The sequence below is a fragment of the Urocampus carinirostris genome, chromosome 6 (assembly GCF_059441175.1).
Source record: "Urocampus carinirostris isolate Australia breed hairy pipefish chromosome 6, RoL_Ucar_1.0, whole genome shotgun sequence".
Lineage (NCBI taxonomy): Eukaryota > Metazoa > Chordata > Actinopteri > Syngnathiformes > Syngnathidae > Urocampus > Urocampus carinirostris.
In genome coordinates, this window is record NC_142354.1 from 38,003,500 (window position 1) to 38,027,073 (window position 23,574).

Consider the following 23,574-nt stretch of genomic DNA (forward strand, 5'->3'; position numbering starts at 1 on the left):
TTCAGGTGAATTGGCCGGTCCAATTTGTCCCTAGGTGTGAATGAGCGAGCGAGTTGTTTGTCCCTGTGTGCCCTGTGATTGGCTGGCAACCAGTTCAGGGTGTCCCCTGCCCACTGCCCGGAGATGGCTGGGATGGGCGACCCTAATAAGGATAAGCAGTACAGCTGATGAGATGAGAGATGAGAATTATCCGCAACTGAATACGTAAGCTTCATTTACCTTTATTTTACCTAACACAAATCTAGAAAGAGAATTGTCTGAAAATGTTAGGACACATATTGTCCAGATGGTGGGTGTAGGTGTATCCCTTAACCGCCAGCGTCGTAGTGGCAACATTTCCTATGAAGTGTCTTAGGCGAGTACAGCCTGGTGGCGCCCACACAAATATAAATTCCCTATTTACTCAAGACCTAAAAATCAGATGTCTTGATAAATGCACGGAACACGCAAGAGTAAAAAAAATCGCATATGCAAATGGAAAATACATTTGTAGATCTGTAAAATACATGTCTCACACCGAATTTCTTCTTTTAATGGTACTAGAAAAAAAATACTTTGAAATTTGGCTCTGAAGGTGTATGAACCCTGAGCATACCTATGCTAATAATTATACAGTGTGGAGGCTGCAGCACCTCCGACTGGGGTAGTGTGAGGAGGGTGATGAGGACAGCAGAGAAAATCATCGGGACTTCTCTCCCCTCCATTCAGGGCATTGGCCAGAAGCGCTGCCTATACCGAGCCAAGAACATCATTAGGGACCCCTCTCACCCCCATCATGGACTGTTCACTCTGCTAGCCTCTGGGAAGAGGTACTGCAGTGTGCGGTGCAGGACCACCAGGTTCTACAACAGCTTTGGCCCCCTGGCCATTAGACTGTTAAAATGTCAATCACACACACAGTAAACCTATACAGCTGCTAATCTGTACATCTGTTTGTTTTGTTTTTTTGCATCACTGGCAGTTCTCTTATACCTAGCCACTCCTTTGCACATCTGTTCTCCTCTGCACTATCGTACTCCAGTGTTATTGTTATTGTATAGTGACTTGTTTACCTGACTTCCCATTTTGCACATCTGGTTAGCTGCTCCTCTTGCACTCTTTGCACTACAGTATAATACTATACATAGCTATAATTATTTAGTATATTAGTACTTCAATACTCCAACTCAATACAACATTTTATTTATATCTGTACATTCAAGGAAACTGTGCGGGTCAGATGTATCGACATTTCGTTCTGTATACACGTGTACAAGAATGACAATAAAGTATATCTGAATCTGAATCTGAATCTGAATACAACCAACCAGTATACGCAATTGGCAGATTTTCACAACCTTGTTGGCGTGTAAGACGCTAGCCAAAGTAGCATACACAGGTTGTACTTCTGCCAGTAGGGTGCATCGAGGTGAAATACTGATTTTACTTTGCTAATACTTCAAAACTTGAAGGTTAAATAATAGATTCAATCCCTTTTATTTCCCAAGCGAACAAAATAGAGTCTACCCTAAGATTTCGAATAAAAATGAAATCTAAATGATGAGTTTAATAAGCAGGCTCGCCAGAAAGTTTCATCTGCCAAAAGTGGAGTTTTCCGGGGGTGGGACGCTGACCCAAGGCCACATGGAGTGTGAACATGACTAATGTGCACGGCGCGTCGCTACGGATGCGACCGCTTTCTTTAGCGAATTGAAGGAAGCCGCAGGCGCTGCAGGAAGAGTCAGACATCATCGCATCAAGGTCCACCACGCTCGAGTAAACTTGTCCATTAATGATAGACTAACTTGCTCCATTAGCGCTTGCTAACGGGCTTTCCTGACTGACAGCGGCGGGAGGACTGCTAACAGCATTGTGCTTCTAGGGTATTTCTGAATAGGATGAAAAATGTGAAATAATTGTTCTGCCTTTGGCATGAAACTCTAACAGGTTTTTGCTTGCAGACAATGCAATGCTTATGTTTCACAGTTAAAACAGCTACTGGGTGTTTGGTAATGTCTGAAGGGATTTTGTGAGGATCCTGTTAAAACCAACGCCCTAAATTCCTTTTAGCATTTTGGTTTAAATCAGCGAAGAAGAAACGTGCAACTTTCATCTCATCTCATCTCATCAGCTGCACCGCTTATCCTCAGTAGGGTCGCGGGGGTGCTGGAGCCCATCCCAGCAATCATCGGGCAGTGGGCAGGGGACAACCTGAACTGGTTGCCAGCCAATCGCAGGGCACACAGGGACAGCTCGCCCATTCACACCTAGGGACAATTTGGACCGGCCAATTCACCTGAAATGCATGTTTTTGGAATGTGGGAGGAAACCGGAGTGCCCGGAGGAAACCCATGCAAGCACGGGGAGAACATGCAAACTCCGCACTGGAAGGCTGCTCGCAGGTTTTGATCCCATGACCTCAGAACTGTGCCGCAGATGCGCTAACCACTGCGCCGCCGTGCTGCCCGCATTGTAACTTAAGTACAAATATTACAATGTCAATATGACAACTGCAATACCTTCCATTGCATACTACTTTGAAAATTAAGTCAGAAAGTGTAAAAAGCGTAAACCGTACGACGTAGAAAAAACATTTAACAGAATGGAAAAATAAAATACTACTACTACTAAAATACTGATTCGGAGCAAAAGTATAGAGAGTTTAACTAAAAAAAAATCATCAGTGTGACAAAAACACATATACTGTATAAGAATTTCAACAATACACAAAAATATTTTCCATTGCACAAGCAGTTTGTCCATCTCATTAGAGAACAAGGAAGAAACTATGTAGACACAACTTGACCAAACTGAACCATTTTCTTCTCATTTTCTATTTCAGTTGTTACATGTTTCTCATTTTTTTAGGTTACTTGTAGCAGCAATATGGTGGACAATCATGTCAGTTCCCAAGAATTGAGCCTCATGTTATGTTAAATAATACAAATTGTTCGACTGACGAGTATTAAACAAAACAAAAAACATGTTTATATGATTGTTCATGTACTTTTGCTGATGATTCAAATCAATTGTTTTTCTTTTAAATGAAGTTTTGAATGAAGTTTTGTATTTTACTACAAGAAATTGTTAAATAATGTAGTAATGTCGTCTTCTTGCATTTATTCCATATCCATAACTTTTACCTTTCACCTTATGCTCAAATGTAAGTGACACACGTCCTGCTTTTCAGTGCATTCATTCGTCATGTCCTTTCCTGTAAAATGGATCCAAAAACTGATGATGGACCGCAATGTACTATCTTAGGATGGTTGATTTTCACCGTCGAGTTTTCTTTCAGAGACAATCTTGGAACTCAACGCTTTTCTATCAGACACATCTGGCACAGTGTGAAAGTTAAAAATTGTACTCGCAACTGTGAACTCTTTGGCCCAACAGTCTGTGTATCGTCGCCATGGAGACAATTACTGCTTATACATACTGACTCAGCCAAGTCAAGTCAAGTCATTTTTATTAGTATAGCCCTTAATCACAAAGAGTCTCAAAGGGCTTCACGGGTTATTACACAGACTAGTTTTTCAGACTGTTATTACATCATCCCCTGATCTGGAACCAACATGAGGGCACGGAAAAACTCAAAAACCTCAACATGAGGAAAATGAAGAAACCTTGAGAAGCCAACACGCATCTGGAAGGTAACAAGTACTTGCAACAGTTAATTTCACAATTTCAGTCGATTACCAAATTTAAAGGCAAAACGTATTGAATCAATTCGATAGTATAGCTTGTTGGGACGAGTTGCGATGCTCATATACGCAGATGCGAACAACTGTATGGAAATCAAGAATGTTTATATGATTTTGTTAATAGATACATTAATACAGAAGCATATTTCAGTCATTTGAAGAAAAATCAAAAACTCCTTACTGATTTTTGTGTATTTCTTTATGTTCAGTTTTACTGAACATGTCTTTTCAGTTTATCTTCATAGAGCTTTTTTTTTAGAACCTATATTTTTTCTCCAATAATTAAAAATATTCAGGTTTTTTTTTAATTTTTTTTAATGTTTTTTTAGAATAATGTTTTTCATTTTGGGGGGAACTTTTTCCTGGTATTCGCAATCCTTTTTTTCCTAAAAAATATTTGTTTTCAATTTTTCTGAAGACGCCATCAAAGCAGTCCTAATGTATTTCAAAATAATCATCCAGTATCCATGGGTAATGGCATATATTTCAAACAGATTCCAGATTCCATTCACTCAATTTCTTGCGTCTTAACTCTGAAAAGACCGAAATGTTAGTCATTGGTCCATCTAAATGCCGTGACTTATTCTCCAAAACTGCTGTGAACATTGACAAATGTCACATTACACAGAGTGACTCAGTTAAAAATTTAGGTGTCATATTTGACCCTGATCTAACCTTTGAGATGCATGTAAAGAAAATTACTAGAACCGCTTTCTTCCATCTTCGTAACATTGCCAAAATCCGTTCAATACTGTCTCAGTCTGATGCGGAAACTATAATTCATGCATTTGTTACCTCCCGTCTCGATTACTGTAATGCACTACTCTCCGGTCTCCCGAAGTCCAGAATCAAGTCTCTTCAGCTAGTACAAAATGCCGCAGCGAGGCTTTTAACTAGGACAAAAAAGTACGATCACATAACACCGATTTTGGCTAACTTGCACTGGCTCCCAGTTAGCCAAAGATGTGACTTCAAGGTTCTCTTAGTATTATACAAAATCATACATGGACTTGCTCCCTCTTATCTTTCAGATCTGATCTGCCCCTATGTCCCGGTCCGAAGCCTACGATCTGAGAGTGCCGGTCTTCTGGTGATCCCGAGAGCAAAGAAGTGTCCTGCTGGATCGAGAGCGTTCTCCATCCAGGCACCGGTGCTGTGGAATGCTCTTCCCCCTGAGATCCGATCTGCAACCTCAGTGGAAATGTTTAAATCTAAACTTAAAACTCACTTCTACTCCATTGCATATGAATAATAACCTACTCTTCTTGTCGGCTGAAAAATAGTCTGTGTAACATAATGTACTAATCTGTGAAGCCCTTAGAGACTTATTGTGATTAAGGGCTATACAAATAAAAATGACTTGACTTGACTTGACAGTAGGGGTGGGCGATACTTGGACTTTAGGTATCAATCTAATCCTATTAAATACAAGGTGGTATGGATTGATACCGATCCTATAACAATACTTTCGTCTTGGAAGTGTCATTATTGTTAAATAATTGAACCTTTTCCTCTTGAGTTAGTTTTTGATTAACACTACACAATATTATTATGTTTAAGTCATAATAATATAAAAATAGTATATATATATATATATATGTATATATATATATATATATATATATATATATATATATATATATATATATATAGTGGTTAGCGTATGTGCGGCACAGTTCTGAGGTCGTGAGATCAAAACTTCCTGTGTGGAGTTTTCATGTTCTCCCCATGCTTGTGTGGGTTTCCTCCGGGCACTCCGGTTTCATCCCACATTCCAAAAACATGCATGTCAGGTTAATTGGCCGGTCCAAATTGTCCCTAGGTTTGAATGAGCGAGCGAATTGTCTGTCCCTGTGTGCCCTGGGACTGGCTGGCAACCAGTTCAGGGTGTCCCCTGCCCACTGCCCGAAGATAGCTGGGATGGGCTCTAGCACCCCCGCAACCCTATTGAGGATAAGCGGTGCAGATGATGGATGGATATATATATATATATATATATATATATATATATATATATATATATATATATATATATATATATATATATATATATATATATAAATTCACCCTCTAGATACTCAACTTTTGAGTATTATAAAACTCAACATTATAGTTCAGGTATTTTTGCTTATGATTCAAATCAATGTTTCTTCTTTAATGACTGTAAATTTTTACAACACAAAGGTGCTAGAATTACACATTGTCCCTGTAAAGTCACATTTAGAAAATGATTGTGGCCAACCCCCCGAAAATTAATCCTATAATGTATTACACAAGTCCTAAAAAAAACATTATGCTAATTCTGGGCCCAACCCCAAAATCTCATACCCAGAGGCCAGCTCTGTCCACATTATTTTAGCATGCAAATTAGCCCCATTGTTATCACAGCATGTCAGTTGCCGCTCCAGAGACCCAATATTTGTACGATACAAACAATAAAAAGCCAACTAACCATCTCAATTGCATCTTCTTCAGAAGTGAATTGTCTATAAAAGGGTTTTGCCCAATGAATCTAATGAACCCAAAATATTTGTGGTGAGTCAACAATCTAATCCTGCTTGGTGGCCTCGTCCCCAATGGAAGAGAAGTCATTCAAGAGACTCCCTAAACAGGGGGTCAGAAACCTGCGGATCTAGAGCCCCATCCAGCTCTGTAGCTCTGCCTCGTGGCCCCTTGGCACTTTTGCAAAAATGTTTACAATTTGAAAAAAATGAGGGAGACAAATATATTTTGTGTCTTGCAGTCTTACTGGTATTGGGCTGGAAAAACACAGGATGCAGGTTGTCGCCTCAAATGTAGCAAAGTCATATATTGCAATGTTCATTTAACCTCTGAAAAGTGATGGGTCCCAAGGACTCGCATGCTCAAAAATCTATGGGTCCCAAAAAAGTTAGTGTTATCGAGGTTGAAATCGTAAATCGCCGACAAATATATAATGTAAATCTATATATTCATTCAGTTTTAATCATCAAATTATTAATACATTGTCTGCATCAAATTATTGTTGGTAATATACCGATTAAAGGGATAACCATAAACCTGTCTTTTTTTATTTTCTCCTTTTATACTTACTTTTTTTCTTAACTTCTTTAGACGACATAATTCGTAAAATCAATCATCAAAGCAAGTGAGCTGTTTGAGAGCCGGCTCTTTTTAATGAGTTGAGCCAAAAAAGCCGGTTCTCTATGAAAAGACAGACTTCCTTTCACTACACAACAAGATCTCGTTGGCCGAGATCGGCGTGCAGACGAAAACTCGAACCGCGAGACCAAAACAACAATGCCGGATCTGCCTGAAGAAAAGTTTGGAGTGCAGTAAATCTTTGTTAAAAAAAGTAATCAGGTAATAATGACAATGTTGTGGCAAAAAGGTTGCGTCCCGGGGACGCACGTTGATTTGAGACCGCGTCCCCAGCAAAAATGATGAGTCTAGGACGCCGGGACGCGGGCAAACGAGAACACTGATATTGTAATGTGAAATCGTGGTTCTCAGACTCAAACTTCTGCCTGGAGGACTTGGCAGAAATGCAAAACTCCAAAGCAACTCGTCTTCAATTGTTTTCCCTTCCCTCCCCTGTCGACTGTGTTAAAGCAGAGCTGTCAGACCCAACCACGATGTAACCCGGCCACCCGGGACACTCCGATTTCGACCAAAGTCAACTTAAATGGGTAAGAACACACTCCTATCAGACTTGATTAGTAACAAAGTAACAGTTTTTATCAAGTCATTTCTGTTTTTCGTTAATATATATCAGGAATGACACTCAGGGATATTCTAGGTGTTATGTTGCTTAAGTCCGAAGATGGGTATGTGGATTTGTCGTCCAAAGAGAGAGAAAAGCGGATGCTGCTGCGTGTTTCCCATGAACTGAATTGTCTACGATACTCTCATATACACAATCTTATACTCTCTCTCACTCATATTAGTGTACTCACGTAAACACACGACTATACTCTCTGATACTCAGTACAATTCTCACATACACACACTACTATGCTGTCACACTCATATTACTACACCCTCATACACACACTGCTATACTGCTACGGAATAAATCCTGAGTGAATGTGAGTATGATAATAAGATATACACATATATATACACTTATATATATATACACTATACATATACATATACATATATATATATATATATATATATATATATATATATATATATATATATATATATATATATATATATATATATATATATATATATATATTGGCAGCACGGCGGAGCAGTGGTTAGCGCGTGTGTGGCACAGTTCTAAGGTCTTGGGGACCTCCTGTGTGGGTTCAAATCCAGCTACTGGACTTCCTGTGCGGAGTTTGCATGTTCTCCCCGTGCTTGCGTGGGTTTCCTCCGGGCCCTCCGGTTTCCTCTCACATTCCAAAAACATTCATTTCAGGTTAATTGGCTGGTTCAAATTGTCCCTAGGTGTGAATGAGCGAGTGAATGGTTGTCTGTCTCTGTGTGCCCTGCGATTGGCTGGCAACCAGTTCAAGGTGTCCCCTGCCCACTGCCCGAAGATAGCTGGGATGGGCTCCAGCACTCCCGCAACCCTATTGAGGATAAGCGGTGCAGATGATGGATATATATATATATATATATATATATATATATATATATATATATATATATATATATATATATATATATATATATATATATATATATATATATATATATATATATATATATATATATATATACTTATAGTAGCGTATAGTAGTGTGTGTATGAGAGTATAGTAGTATGTGTAAATAAAAGAGTAGTAGTATATGTGTTAGAGAGTATACCAGGGTTTATGAGAGAGTATAGTACTGTTTGTGAATGGGTTTGACTGTGCCTATTTGAGAGTATAGTTGCATAAGAGTATATGTGAGAGCAGGTATGATTTACTTTATACCCTCTTAAGTCAAGTCAAGTCAAGTCACATTTATTTATATAGCCCTTAATCACAAAAATATCTCCAAGGACTGCACAGGTTTACAATGACACAATTACCTGATCTTAAACCAACATGCGAGCAAGGAAAAACTCAAAACTTCAGCGTGAGGAAAAAGAGAAACCTTGAGAAAGGACCTCACACGTGGTAATCCCCCTTCCAGGATGACCAGGGTTATAGTCACGTGGTGGATCATTCTCAAGAGGATGTGCAGCATCCAAATTAGTCATTTGGCTAATATACAGATTATAGATACGTACAGAATGTGTTGCATCCATCCTAAGGCTTATATAAGGCTTAAAATGTCTTTCCAGACACATTTGTATTTTGGTGCAACATGGCTCATGCAACATTTTGGGTGCCGACCCCTGCCCTTACCCGAGCGGATGTGACAAAAAAGTTGAGAGGCACACACAAACACGACACACCCCATCCTTTACAGCATGACTTACCTGCATCATTCCGAGCCTCAGCTAACTGGTCGCCTGTTTTGTGTCCGCTTCCGACCTCTCGGCCCTCCGGCAGAAGCTGCTGCAAGATGAGAAGCTCTAGCAGACTCGCATGATACTGAGAGCATTGCCCGCACTCTCTTTTTCTTAGCTCCCCCTCGTCCCTCTCTTGCTGCCTCCCTCTCTCCCGGCCCGCCTTCCAGAGCCTCCCACTGATTTCTTTTCATCCTGGACATGAATGCATCCTTGTGAATTGATATTTAGAAGAAGGGCAAATGCTCCCCTTTACTGGTTAAAATATATTTGACTGGCATGCGTGGGATAATGCGAATCCTGTGATACCACTGTTTGGAGCCTCATGGCCACTAAGGATGGGCACATCGATACAAATATCGATATAGTCGATACTAGGCAAGTTTTTGGATCAGATCGATACTGTTGTCCTGGGATCACTACATAGCTCTTTCGCCAATGTTTTCAAACCGCCACTTCTCTGTAGGGATAGAACAGTATCTCTTTCTTTCTCTCTTTCTCTGTCTCTCTCTCTCCTTCTCTCCCTCTCTCTTTCTCTTTATCTCTCTCTCTCTTTCTATCTCTCCATCTATGTCCCTCCCTCTCCAACCTCAACTTTTCTCTCTCACCCAGCAACCTCCATTTTTAAATCCATTAATAGCTGTCTCTCTCTCTCTCTCTCTCTCTCTCTCTCTCTCTCTCTCTCTCTCTCTCTCTCTCTCTCTCTCTCTCTGTCTGTCTCTGTCTCTCCCTCTCTCTCTCTCTGTCTGTCTCTCTCTTTCTATCCCTCTCCCTCTCTCTCTCTCTCTCTCTCTCTCGCTCTTTCTCTTTCTCTCTCTCTCTCTTTCTCTCTCCCTTTCTTTTTCTCTATCTGTCTCTCTCTCTCTTTCTTTCTCTCTCTTTCTCTGTCTGTCTCTCTCTCTCTAATATATATATATATATATATATATATATATATATATATATATATATATACCTCATCTCATCTCATTAGCCGTACCGCTTATCCTCATTAGGGTCGCGGGGGGGCTGGAGCCCATCCCAGCCATAAATATGTATATATATATGTATATATTATTATTATTATTATTATTATATCTATATATATATATATATATATATATATATATATATATATATATATATATATATATATATATATATATATATATAGTTTGACTCTCTCTGCTTTTGTTCTGATACAGGTGGAAAAGTAACGTTTTTTTTCTAGACTAGTCATATAGTTAATGAATAACAAAAAATCTAGTGCCTACATTTGTACACTGTGTTTATTGTAAATATAAACTAACTCAGGGAGATGGGTTTTAATATTCAACACTCCAAGCAAAAGGTATTGGTATCAGCCTTACCCTGCTGCTCAGTATTTACTTGGTTCGGCTCATTACTAAAATATCCAGTATCGCCCACCTCTAATGTTCACCCCTGAATAGAATACAATGGGTACTTTTGGTAAGTGATTATGGGTGAAGCAAGGTTCCTGTGCCTGCTCACCGCAGCCCAATATGCTACCCAGATGCATTGTTTTACCACATATGCATCATTACTCAGCTTCTTTGTTAATCAAGTAAACATGGCCGAATAAAGACCTTAAATTGGATTTAAATACTTTAGCCGTCTGCTGGCGAACTGACAGGAGGCATCAACAAATATTCAAAACTTTACACATTTCGTAAATGTAGAGTAAGTCCCTCTTGCTCTTTGGATGTATGTAGGGGTGTGGAAATCAAAAAAGAGTATTATGATTGACTGATAGTGAAAAAGATGTAAGTAGAGCACAATAGTCAAGACAATGAACAACAGTGCACAATAATAGTCAAAGTAATGAACTGGCATTCGATGCAATCTCCTTTGCAGGTTTCCAAAATCCAAAACAGTATACATTTACAGTAGCCGAAGGTTATGTAAACCAATGCAGAAAACAAATATACTCTTCATTGTTTCTGTAAAACCTGAGTAAGACACCGTGGTTTCCCATTTTGTGACCAGAATTCAGTATCATAAGTGACATTTATAGAATTTCGTTATTGGACCGGATTGAATGCAGCAATACAGCAAAAAACCTGACTATCATCCCTGCAGCAGTATAAGAAAATACCATGTTTTCTTACGATGGAACGCAGGAGTAGCAAATACAATGAGAACAATAGAACATCATACAATAGAGAGGCGGATCAGAAGTCCAAGGTAAGCAATCCTAAAAGATTTTTTTTTTTTTTATACTAAACCTATCCAGAGCACTACTTATACCACTACATCATTGTTGATAAAGATTAAAGTGCCTCAAGAAGGAGCCAGTGGAAATTAATGTAATTCAGAGCTATGTGAACTGAAATGGTCTGCATATTTCACTACCGTAAATTCCGCACTATAAGCCGCTACTTTTTTCCCAAACTTTCAACCCTGCGGCTTATTCAGTGATGCAGCCAATTTATGTAATTTTTCTAGTAAGGTAAGATTTAGACTGCAACTTCTTAGCTTGTGCACAAATTAAATAAGCGTAGACATATCCTCATCATGCAAATTGCAAAAAAAAAAGGCACATGACGCAACTTTCAAGCTACACGCAATCGTGCAGTCCGATATAGAAGGAAACTTTACTTTGCGAGCGTGATGCTAATGTGCTTTTTAATGAGGGATCGTGGGACGACTTCTATATGACAGTCTCTTTCCCATACTGAAGGAAGACGACTTTGGTTATAAGGAGGAAAATAAGGACGGCCTACCGTGCTTATTTCAAGTATTGTATGTTTTTTAACAGAGCTGTTTACTGTGTTGAGAGCGTGTTGCTAGTAGCGTTTTGCTACCCTTTACAGGCACGGTTTTGGGTGAAAGTTATAACATTATTATTAAAGCTTTGAAATCTCTCTCGGTGTACCGTCTTTTTTTGTAAATATGTGTAACCATGTATAATATGTATTTGCAACTGTATATTTTTGTATTGTATTTATTTTAGAAACTTATTCTGATATGTTTTGTACGAGCAAATGAAAAAGAAGGGGCGGGGCAAACGCAGGCTGACGGGAAGTGGAGTAAAGGTAAGACGTTTTTGTGGACGCGGCCGACAATAGTGGATATATATTTTTCCCACCCTTACCTTTGGAAATATACACTTTTTTCCTTGGATTACTTTCAACGGGCACCCGGAATCTGCAGGTCTGCATTACATGTTAAGTACCGGTATCATTTTCCGTTCAATTTGCCGGCTGTGTTTTTTGGACTTAATCGGGTATTGGTTAATTTCGTGTATGTATTGCGTATTTTCAATGTGGGCGCATGCCGCTAATATACAGGTGCGGCTTGTGTATGTACAAAATCGGTTTTCCTCCCCGAAATGTGGTGGGTGCGGCTTATAATCAGATGCACTCTATAGTCCGGAATTTATGGTATATAGGCTGCCCCCTTTACTACAATTCTTTGTTAATATATTACCAAAAAAGATTATCCGCAAACCTAAAGATTTCACACTGTGGCTCTTCTGTGTGCTGAGCTACTGGAAATAAATAGAATAGACAGCCAAGATCAATCGATAAACTGGGCTGCAGGCCTAAATAGAAAGTAACTCACGAGGGGATGCGAGCCAAGCTATGTGGTAGCGGCCGAATGGTGTTCCCTCTCTCCCGAGCGGGTATAATGTTACCGCAACCCTGCCCGGATGAATGTACAACACTAACATTGTGGTTTAACAACTTACCTCCAAGTCTGCGGGGTAAGAGACAGAAACAACAAAATGTTTTGCTCCTTTCGTTTCCATGATTAAATCCATTCAAAATGGTCTTAACAATACTTGGTAGGGAAAGGCTATACTGGGAATTTTTATAGCAATCTGATCCAGGTAAGTGCATCACCGCACAAATTACACCTGGCATCGCACATTCATGTTTGGCAGGCAGATGCAGCAGCATGCCCGGTATGACGTGCTAAAAGGGTGCCTGTCAGAAACCTTTGTGAGAGAGAAGGGGTGAGCTACAGTATCTCCATAGAGTAGCAGGACAATAGCATCGTTCTTGCTAAGTATCGATAATATCGATATTTAGATCTATCCGTCTATACCTAGCACTTGGTACTTGTTACTCGGGTAACAGAAATACCATGCACATAAATACAGTCTGTGGTTTATATATATATATATATATATATATATATATATATATATATATATATATATATATTACCATCCTCACAACAAATCACAAATTGGTTGGTCAGAGAACTTTGAAAATATATCTATAAAGAATATTTGATCCAGTTTGCATGTTCTCCCTGTGCTTGCGTGGCTTTCCTCCGGGCACTCCGGTTTCCCCCACAATCCAAAAACGTGCATGTTAGGTTAATTGGACGGTTGAAATTGTCCCTAGGTGTGAATGAGCGAATGAATTGTCTGCCCTGCGACTGGCTGGTAACCAGTTCAGGGTGTCCCCTGCCCACTGCCCGAAGATGGCTGGGATGGGCTCCAGCACCCCCGCGACCCTACTGAGGACAAGCGGTGCAGATAATGGATGGATGAATGGATTTGCAATATTCAAATAATCATTGAAAGAATAAAAAAGACAAATAGCAGTTACAATTGTTAGATGATGGAATAGTAAAATAACAATAATAATAACAATAATGATAACAACAACAACAACAACAATGATAATAATAATAATAGTAATATTACTCGAGGAAAAACATCCTGCAGTGCCCCGGGATACACATATGAACTAATGTTGCAATCGTCAAGCCTTTAGTGAACTTAATGACCGTCCTATGCTGTCGCAGTCGCATGCGGAGATTACAATTCACGCGTTTGTTACTTCCCGTCTCGATTACTGTAATGCACTACTCTCTGGTCTCCCAAAGTCCAAAATCAAGAGCCTTCAGCTGGTACAAATTTGAGTAAATTAAGTAAATGTGCACAATGCCATTCCAGCCAAAGCTAATTAATTACATTGCTTCCCAATGTCATCCTGGACAAATATACCATTAATATTGCCAAAACAGAAACAAACTAGTACTGTTGCTTTTACTAGCCACAACTCTTTGCAGCAGTACACTATTGCACGGATCAAACTATCCATCCATCTATTTACTTTGGTCATATCCCTCAAGAGGGGTGACTGACAGCATGACAAACACATAGAATAAAAAATAAAATAAAAGGGGAAAAAAAAGGAAAAAACACACACAAAAATGTTTGGACCATGGCCAACCCAATTGTCCAAACACCCAAACAAGTTAAGCACCTCGGCACCTAAGTTGGTCATGCTTTCGTCCCTCCAGATGAAACGGGACACCAGAAAGCGGCCATGTCACTCGGGTCAGGGTGACACAACACACTCTTTTGTTCAACAGCAGGGCCCGACAGCTTTCACTGGTTTACCCCTGCCGCATCATACGGGTGCCCAACCCATCCTTAAGAACGCATCCACAATCCCACTATCCTTTCACAACACCTCTCCACTCCTTTTTATCACCAACAAGACCTCTAGCTTCCATTATATTTAGACCTCTTTCCTGCAGTGCACTCATAACACCATCCATCCACATCAATTGCGGCCTTCCTCTTGGTCTCCTTCCATTGACTTCTGCTCTGTAGATCCTCTTCAACATTCGCTCCTCATCCATCCTCTCCATGTGTCCAAACCAACCGAGTACTCTCTTATCGAAAAGTTTGCTCAGTTCCACGACTATTCCAGTTTTGTCTCTCACAATTTCATTTCTCAATCTATCCAATTTTGTCACTCCTAACATACTCCTCAAACACTTCATCTCAAAAACATTCAACTTCCTTCTTAAATCTGCATTCAGGCTCCAAGTCTCTGTACCATACAACACAGTCGGCACAATCACACTCTCATACAGTCCCCTCTTAACATCCATACTCATACTCTTGTTGCTCATCACTCTCCTCAAAGCACCCAAAACCTTGCTTCCTTGATTCACTCTGTGCAATACCTTGCATTCCATTCCACCAACTGCAGCCACATCACAACCCAAGTACCTAAAGCTTTCGACTTCTTCCAGCACCTGTCCATGCAACCTTATTTCTAACGCCATGCCCACTTCATCACCTTACTCTTCCCAACATCGACACTTACGGATCAAACTAAGAGCTGGAAAAGATAACCATTAGGTTGTGAAAATTATACGGTTATAACACCATAATTAGCACGGATGTACATTGTTAAATGAATCCTTTTGTTTTGAAGATGTTTACCTATTGCATTTAAAAAAAACATTTTTTACTGTGCAGTTTTAAGTGCATGGAAATGAATAAATGGAACTATTCACCGTAACACGCTTGTTATTAGCCAGTTCAACGCATTTATTTTTACCCTTTTGATATTGTGCTTTCTCCTTGAGACAATGGCATCAATATTAAGATGGAGAGGAGCTATTAGTGACAAGCAGAGGTGCACAATGAGTTGTTTGTTGCAGCCTCGCTCTTCACGCTTGTGTGACATTGACAAGCACTTTCACTCTGTTTTATGATAAGAAAAGGGTTTCTAACCTCATGGTTAGGATTTCATTTGGATTAATTTAATGCCTGCATACAGATTTTTAGGTTGTTCTTTTTTATTTATGATGTCATTGCACTTTCTTAAATTTTTTTAATTCTTGCGTCTGATTCCCTACTGCCGCCCCATCAGTAGCTCAGGAGGTAGAGCGCTCGTCTTGGGATCAAGGGATCCCAGTTTGAATCCCAGCTTGTCCGTGTTACATGTCGAAGTGTCCTTGGGTAAGACACTGAACCCCTAATACCCCCAATAAGCAGGTTAGCGCCTTACATGGCTGCAAGGCCGCTATTGGGAAATGTGGAGCACATTGTAAATCACTTTGGGAAGTCATTGACTTGAAAAGCGCTATATAAATGCAGATCATTTAATTTAATTTCATTTCATTTCATTCACTAAAAATGGCCTTAAGTCTTTGGTTTGTTCAAATTCTGAAGGGGATTTATATCTTCCAGACTATGAACCATTACTTTTTACCCAGGTATTGATCCATGCGGCTGAAACAATGCTTTTCACCATTTACGCTAGATGTCCACAGAATGTTTTTCCAAAGGTCTTGAGGATAATCAAGATGCCATTTGGCCAACGTGCGATGACTCTTTGTATTCTTTTAGAGCAGTGTTTTTTGCCAGGGAACTCTCCCATGGACTCCATTTTAGCCAATGTCTTTCTTATAGTGTAATCATCAACACTGACTCTAACTGAGGCCAGCGAGGCTTGCAGTTTCTTGAATGTTTTTCGAGGTTCTTTTGTAATCTCTTGGACGATCCTTTGTCGAACTCTTAGAGTAATCTTGGTTGGTTGTCCACTACTGGAAAAGTTTGCCAATGTTCCCAGTTTTCTCCATTTGTGAGTAATGGTTCTGACAGTTGTTCGTACACCCTTGGAAATGGTGTTGTGACCTTTTCTGAAATAAAGCATTTCAATCTTTTTTTTCTGGATTTCGTTTTGATCGTGGCATGTCACTTGTGTTGCTGAGATTTTGTAACCTACTTTACTTTGTCTAACAGATTCAATGTAACCCTTATGTTGTCTCAGCGTCTCCAGTGACCCGTTTCAAGGTTCTAAAATGTAATAATAACAATACTTTTTTACATAGGGCCACATATGCGTATTATTTGTACCTCGCTAAATGGAATCAACGTTTCAGAACTTCATTTTGTATTTTCTTGGGCTGTCTCTGTGTGATATTAAAAGTGGGTTAATGATCGGAAACCTGACTGAGTGATAAATATGCAAAAAACACATAATTCAGAAAAGGGGGCAAATACTGTACAAACAAGTTTAATTTGTTCCGGCATAATGCCGTATGTAGAATTGCTCGAGAACATTTTCTCTATAAGAAATAACTAAAAAGCCAAATCATTCAATTCAATTTGTCCCCAGTCTCCCAAAAACATCAAAGTTAACCCCAAATAGCTACATGATCACTGAAAACAAATTCAAATATTAATTGAACACAAAAATACAGTAATAAGATGAATAAGATGATGGAAAAAAATATTTAAAGGCTCTGTCTTTAGTGCTAATTTCTGGAAATTCTCTTAACTTTTCGCATATGTAGGGCAATAGTTTTGCTCGGAAGACATCTCATATCTTGAATATCTCGTAGCTCAAGTAGCTCGTATGTACCGTAAATTCCGGACCATAAGCCGCTACTTGTTCCCCAAACTTTCAACACTGCGGCTTATTCAGTGATGCGGCCACTTTATGTAATTTTTCTAACGGCCACCAGCGGCGCTCGAGTACATAAGCTAAGATTTAGACCGGTGGAATATATGCGCCGAGGAAGACTGCAACTTCACTAAAACTGGCCGCATGCGAAAGGCAACTTTTTCGCAAGTCTACCAGTGGATCCTGACAGCGTAGGGCAGCATCAAGAAATCCACCATCACCACCGGGTTCCGAAAAGCCGGTCTGCTGCGTGACAGAGAGGAGGGCACAGAATCAGGAGTGGATGAAAGTTCCAGCTACAGGGACAGCGCGAGTCCAGCTGCGGAAGCGTGGGACGACCTCTATATGACACTGTTTTGTAATGTATTTATTTGAGACACTTATTCTGATATGTTTTGCACGGGCAAATTAAAAAAAAAGGGGGCGTAACAAACGCGGGGTGACGGGAAGTGGGGACCGGTAAAGGTGAGTGTTTGTGGACACGGCGGTCAATAGTGGATATATATTTTTCCCACCCTTACCTTTGGAAATATAGACTTGTTTTCCTTGGATTACTTTCAACGGGTACACGGACTCTGCAGGTCTGCATCAAACCTTAAGTACCGATATCATTTTACGTTCATTTTGCCGGTTGTGATTTTTGGACTGTGTACTTCAATGAAGGACATATAGTTTCAACCGCGGGGCTTGAAGTCGGGTTTGGATCAATTTTGTGATTGTGTTACAATTTTTAATGTGGGTGCAAGCGGCTTATATACAGGTGCGGCTTGTGTATGTACAAAATCATTTTTCCACTTAAAATGTGGTGGGTGCGGCATATAATTAGGTGCGCTCTATAGTCCGGAATTTACAGTAGTATTACTGTATTCAATTTGAAACATATTACGTATTAGTGGTGACATTTTTTATGTGGCCCTTGGTAAAAATTAGTTTGAAATCTACTTTGTCTGAAGTTGAAATACTCTCAGCAACATAATCTATCCTGAATATTTATCATGTACAATTTCTTATAATACTTTAAAGTATGAACCTGCTAAAGGAATGTCATTTGGTAGGGAAATAGGAGCACGACACCACCAACTTTGTCTGCTCATTGACTCAAACTGATCTTGAAAAACATGTGTAGATGACAGAAAATAGGTTTGTTACAAATGGAACACCACAATCAAATCCGTCAACAGAGAGTGCTTTAATTTGACTAAGACATATGAACCTGGCGGGCAGCACGTTCGGGGCAGTGGTTAGCGCGTGTGTGGCACAGTTCTAAGGTCTTGGGAACCACCTGTGTGGGTTCAAATCCAGCTACCGGACTTACTGTCCGGAGTTTGTATGTTCTCCCCGTGCTTGCGTTGGTTTCCTCCGGGCACTCCCACATTGGCAGTAGCTCAGGAGGTAGAGCGCTCGTCTTAGGGTCAAGGGATCCCAGTTCGAATCCCGGCTTGTCCGTGTTACATGTCGAAGTGTCCTTGGGTAAGACACTGAACCCCTAATATCCCCAATAAGCAGGTTAGCGCCTTACATGGCTGCAAGGCCGCTATTGGGAAATATGGAGCACATTGTAAAGCGCTTTGGGAAGTCATTGACTTGAAAAGCGCTATATAAATGCAGATCATTTCATTTCATTTCATTCCAAAGACCATTTCAGGTGGATTGGCCGGTCCAAATTGACCCTAGGTGTGAATGAGCGAGCGAGTTGTCTGTCCATGCGACTAGCTGGCAACCAGTTCAGGGTGTCCCCTGCCCACTGTCCAATGATTGCTGGGATGGGCTCCAGCACCCTCGCGACCCTACTGAGGATAAGCGGTGCAGCTAATGAGATGAGATGTGAACCTGGCCTTTTTAACAATGCAGCTTTTTGCGCTGCGTTACTGCTGTGTTGCTGATGTGCTAGTGCCATGTAATAGAAACTGTTTTGAAAGAAAGGTTAAGGTTTGTGGTTAAAATTGTGAACTATTTCTGTGTACCATTTCTCTTTGTAAATGTCTCATCTCGCAATTTGAGCACCTGCGGCTTATGGTCACGTGCATTTTGTCTATGAACAATATTTTTTTCCTTTGCAAATGTACTGGGTTTGGCGTATGATCAGGTGTGCGGGCTATTGTTGTAAATCAAATACTCATTGATGCATTTTGACACAAAGAGCTCAACAAAAACTCATTAGGGAGTAATTCTTGCCAAACGTAAGATTACTATTCCCACTATTGTTCCATTCATCTGCATACAGCAACACAGCCGTTGTAATTGTCTTGTATCGTGCTCGTAAAGAGCGAAATATTCGCTTGAGTGCCTGATTCTGCAGCCTGGATTACAATACCAAAAGAAACGTCACGCCATTTTACAATGGCTGCTTCCTCCTATTCTCTGCTTGCGGGGTGCGTCTACAGCAAGTGGTGTTGGTGCAGCATCGATGGCAATCACTCTAATGAGAGTTTTAATTGTCCAGACACTCAGCAAGCAAACACAAGTGTGATGAAGCATCCCAATGAGCTGAGTATTGCTATATGCAGCAATATGACTAATTTTAGATATGATGAATAATGTCTGTTAGCAAGAATTAAGAGTGAAGCCTTGATTCATTTCTAGATGAGCAGTTAACGCAGAGTGTGAAAACTCAATAAACTGAATATACCCGAATTAATTATCCAAAAGAACAGTCATTTTGATGTCATCGTATAGAATCATAATAATCGAAAACAATCCACAAAATTTGAGCAAATCCCGATCTGAAGAGGAAATGAGTATATTATTTATTATTTAAAGAAGTTTGTTTAAGTGAGACATCTTGAGAAACATTTAGGTTACTTTGAGATTAGCTGAATTTGACCAAGGTCATTCTGGAAAGTATTTGGGACAAGGGTATTTATTCAAAATCAATTAGGAAAATATGTGTTTTATAAGGCCCTTAAAATACACTTAAAACATAATTGGCTCATAAAGCACACATTTTGGATGGAGAGTGGATCAAACCACAAATTGGAACATTTTGAGACAGCTTCCCAGGTTTTTTTTCCCCAGAACAATTAAAACATTTGGCTTATTCAAAAATTCAAATTTAAAATAAAACCATAAAAACATTAAAAAATGTTAATTTGGTTTAAAATAACAACAAACATATTTACATTTTGGCTTCGACTTTGTTTTAAACGACAAATAGACATGCTACCCAATGAAACTGAGTCTTTGTTGCAAACAACTAAAACATTTGGTTCATTTTGTTTGAAACCCCCTTAAACAATTGTGTTCTTTGTTTGGGCTTATTGGTTTGTGATATAGTTTTAAAATTGGCACAACTGATCATATTACGGAATTGTATTTGAAGTGTAATGTGTAACTTGATATAAAACAACAGGAATCACACACTTTGGATGAAAAGAAAATCAATGATGGACTCAATATGTTAGAGTAAAAAAAGTGCAGTATGATTTATTTTTCTCTCTGGGCCACTTAAAGAAAATACAAAAAAATAATCAAAAATGAGAGCCGCTCTGATTATTTTCTATAAATTGTCATAGCCCCTTAAGCCTCCAAGAGTAATGTAACAATAACCCCTATCCCTAGTCAGACTCTCATCTTAGCCCTCAACCTTAAGATTTACTCTAAAGTCAACCCAACCCTACCCCTTAAGAACAGCATCACTTTTGAATTAATTTTCTTTTTAAACTGTCTGGATCTGCTCTGCCACGGCAACAAGTGGTTATGTTGACGCGGTTGCCATTATAACAACACAATGAGATTATATTTTCAAATAAAAGGAGCATTAGATTGCCTCAACTTTTTAACCTCTTTACCCTTTTCACTTGTGAAGCCCCTTCTCTAGGTTTCTTTTTTCCTCACGCTGAGTTTTGAGTTTTTCCTTGCCCGCATGTTGGTTTAAGATCAGGTGACGATGTAATTGTAATCCTGTGCAGACCTTTGCAACATTTTTGTGATTAAGGGCTATATAAATAATTGTGACTTGAATTTACTTGAAACAGGAATCCAAATTACTTTTTATAATATTCCCTTTGAATTATACAAGCATGATCCATTTTAGAAAAGGAAGTTGCTTTAATAGTTGTAAATAGTTAATTATCAGCTTTGGGCGGATAAAAAACTGCACTGTGCAATGAACACTATTATAAGCAAATATAATTTTTTTAAAACAACTAGAGTATGAGTATGGATGTTAAGAGGGGACTGTATGAGAGTGTGATTGTGCCGACTGTGTTGTATGGTGCAGAGACTTGGAGCCTGAACGCAGATTTAAGAAGGAAGTTGAATGTTTTTGAGATGAAGTGTTTGAAGAGTATGTTAGGAGTGACAAGATTGGATAGACTGAGAAATGAAATTGTGAGAGACAGAACTGGAGTAGTCGTGGAACTGAGCAAGCGTGTTGATAAGAGAGTACTCGGTTGGTTTGGACACATGGAGAGGATGGATGAGGAGCAATGTTGAAGAGGAGCTACGGAGCAGAAGTCATTGGAAGGAGACCAAGAGGAAGGCCGTGATTGACGTGGATGGATGGTGTTATGAGTGCACTGCAGGAAAGAGGTCTAAATATAATGGAAGCTAGAGGTCTTGTTGGTGATAGGAAGGAGTGGAGAGGTGTTGTGAAAGGACAGTGGGATTGTGGACGCGTTCTTAAGGATGGGCTGGGCACCCGTATGATGCGGCAGGGGTAAACCAGTAAAAGCTGTCGGGCCCTGCTGTTGAACCAAAGAGTGTGTTGTGTCACCCTGACCCGAGTGACATGGCCGCTTTCTGGTGTCCCATTTCATCTGGAGGGACAAAAGCATGACCAACTTGGGTGCCGAGGTGCCTAACTTGTTTGGGTGTTTGGCCAATTGGGTTGGCCATGGTCCAAAACCTTTTGTGTGTTTTTTTATGCTATTCATTTCCCCTTTTTTTTCTCTGTTATTTTACGTGTGTGTCTTGCTGTCGGTCATCCCTCTTGAGGGATATGACCAAGGTAGATAGATAGATAGATAGATAGATAGATAGATAGATAGATAGATAGAGAGAGAGAGAGAGAGAGAGAGAGAGAGAGAGAGAGACAGAGAGAGAGAGACAGAGAGAGACAGACAGACAGACAGACAGACAGACAGACAGACAGACAGACAGACAGTTTTCAATATAAGATATGGACACCTAAAATTGAGTTTTCGGGCACAAATCGTCCTCAGGCAACAACTTAAGCACCCTTGATAACAAGTAACATCCTTCAATGGGTAAATGAAGACAAAACGTGGAGCAACAGAGTACACAAGTTAGAGGAAAATATTACATAAACAATTAATATCGTGGTTTGCTGCAGAGTGGTCATCACCATTTACATAGGAGTTTAAAGTGTAAAAAGGAAATTAAGCCCCCTCGTCTCCATATTGGTTTTGGTACTAGGCTAGAATGGATCACTACATTATGTTCAATGGCAAAGGACAATTTATGTTTCATTTTAAATCATCTCTAGAAAGGAAGGTGTCCCAATTTGTGTTTGAAGACACTTCAAATTCTCCTCAGTTTACCCCTCAGCAACGTCACACTCCTTCTCTACAGGGGATCCGGTTTTAGAAGATAGGGGAAGATAGCGGATTAGCAGACAAATTAGCTGCTGCACTGATCTCCTATTTGCCTGAATGAAAAAAACATTTTAGAAGGAAATAAAAAGAGGATGATATTAAGTCTTTTCAGACAGCGCTGACAGCGACCGGACGTAATGAGTCATTAATTATAATCAGGATGGTGCCATTCGTGTCATTACTTCATTCTTTTTTGCAACATGATGAACTATAGACGTAGGCATATTGATCCAAATATCATTATTATCGATAATATGCAAGTACTTGGATCAGATCTGTACTATTGTCCTGGGAGCAATAATTCTCTCCTCCACGATTTTCCTTAAAGCTGCATTTCTCTATGTATATAATGCAGCTATCTCTCTCTCACAAAGCAACCTTAACCACTCTCTAATGTCTGAGTGTGTGACTGACAAGCACATATTTAGCTCCCCTACCTGGCCTGCTGCTACATCCTCCCTGCCAGGCAAAAGAGACAACCAAATCTACATGCCGACCACTAACAGAAGCTGCAAAGGAAAGAGGCAAACAGGAAGTGCAACATAGTGTGGCCTTTTTGTTCCAACTACAGAAGATTAAAAGGTAAACTGTTCTGCTACTGTGGCAACACAATACATTTATACAAAATTGTGCAAAAGCTCACCCTACAGAGAGCAACGAGCTGCAACCAAATATGTAAACGCCTTGCTGTTCCTGGACAAAAACCTGTAAATCCATTGTCACTATGAATCA

The 23,574-nt window shown here is 39.7% G+C and overlaps 1 protein-coding gene across 4 annotated transcripts in view; it reads right to left on the bottom strand.

The window, feature by feature from the left end:
* rap1gapb (RAP1 GTPase activating protein b) overlaps window positions 1-23,574 on the bottom strand; it is a 161,263-nt gene that overhangs the window by 124,089 nt on the left and 13,600 nt on the right. For 2 of the 4 annotated variants that reach the window (XM_088338944.1, XM_088338943.1), the window contains exon 1: window positions 9,087-9,205. The exons of the other annotated variants lie outside the window; for them this stretch is intronic. The gene's annotated coding sequence lies outside the window, so the exon portion shown is untranslated. Of the gene's footprint in view, window positions 1-9,086; window positions 9,206-23,574 lie in introns of those variants that run through there. 4 annotated transcript variants of the gene reach the window in all.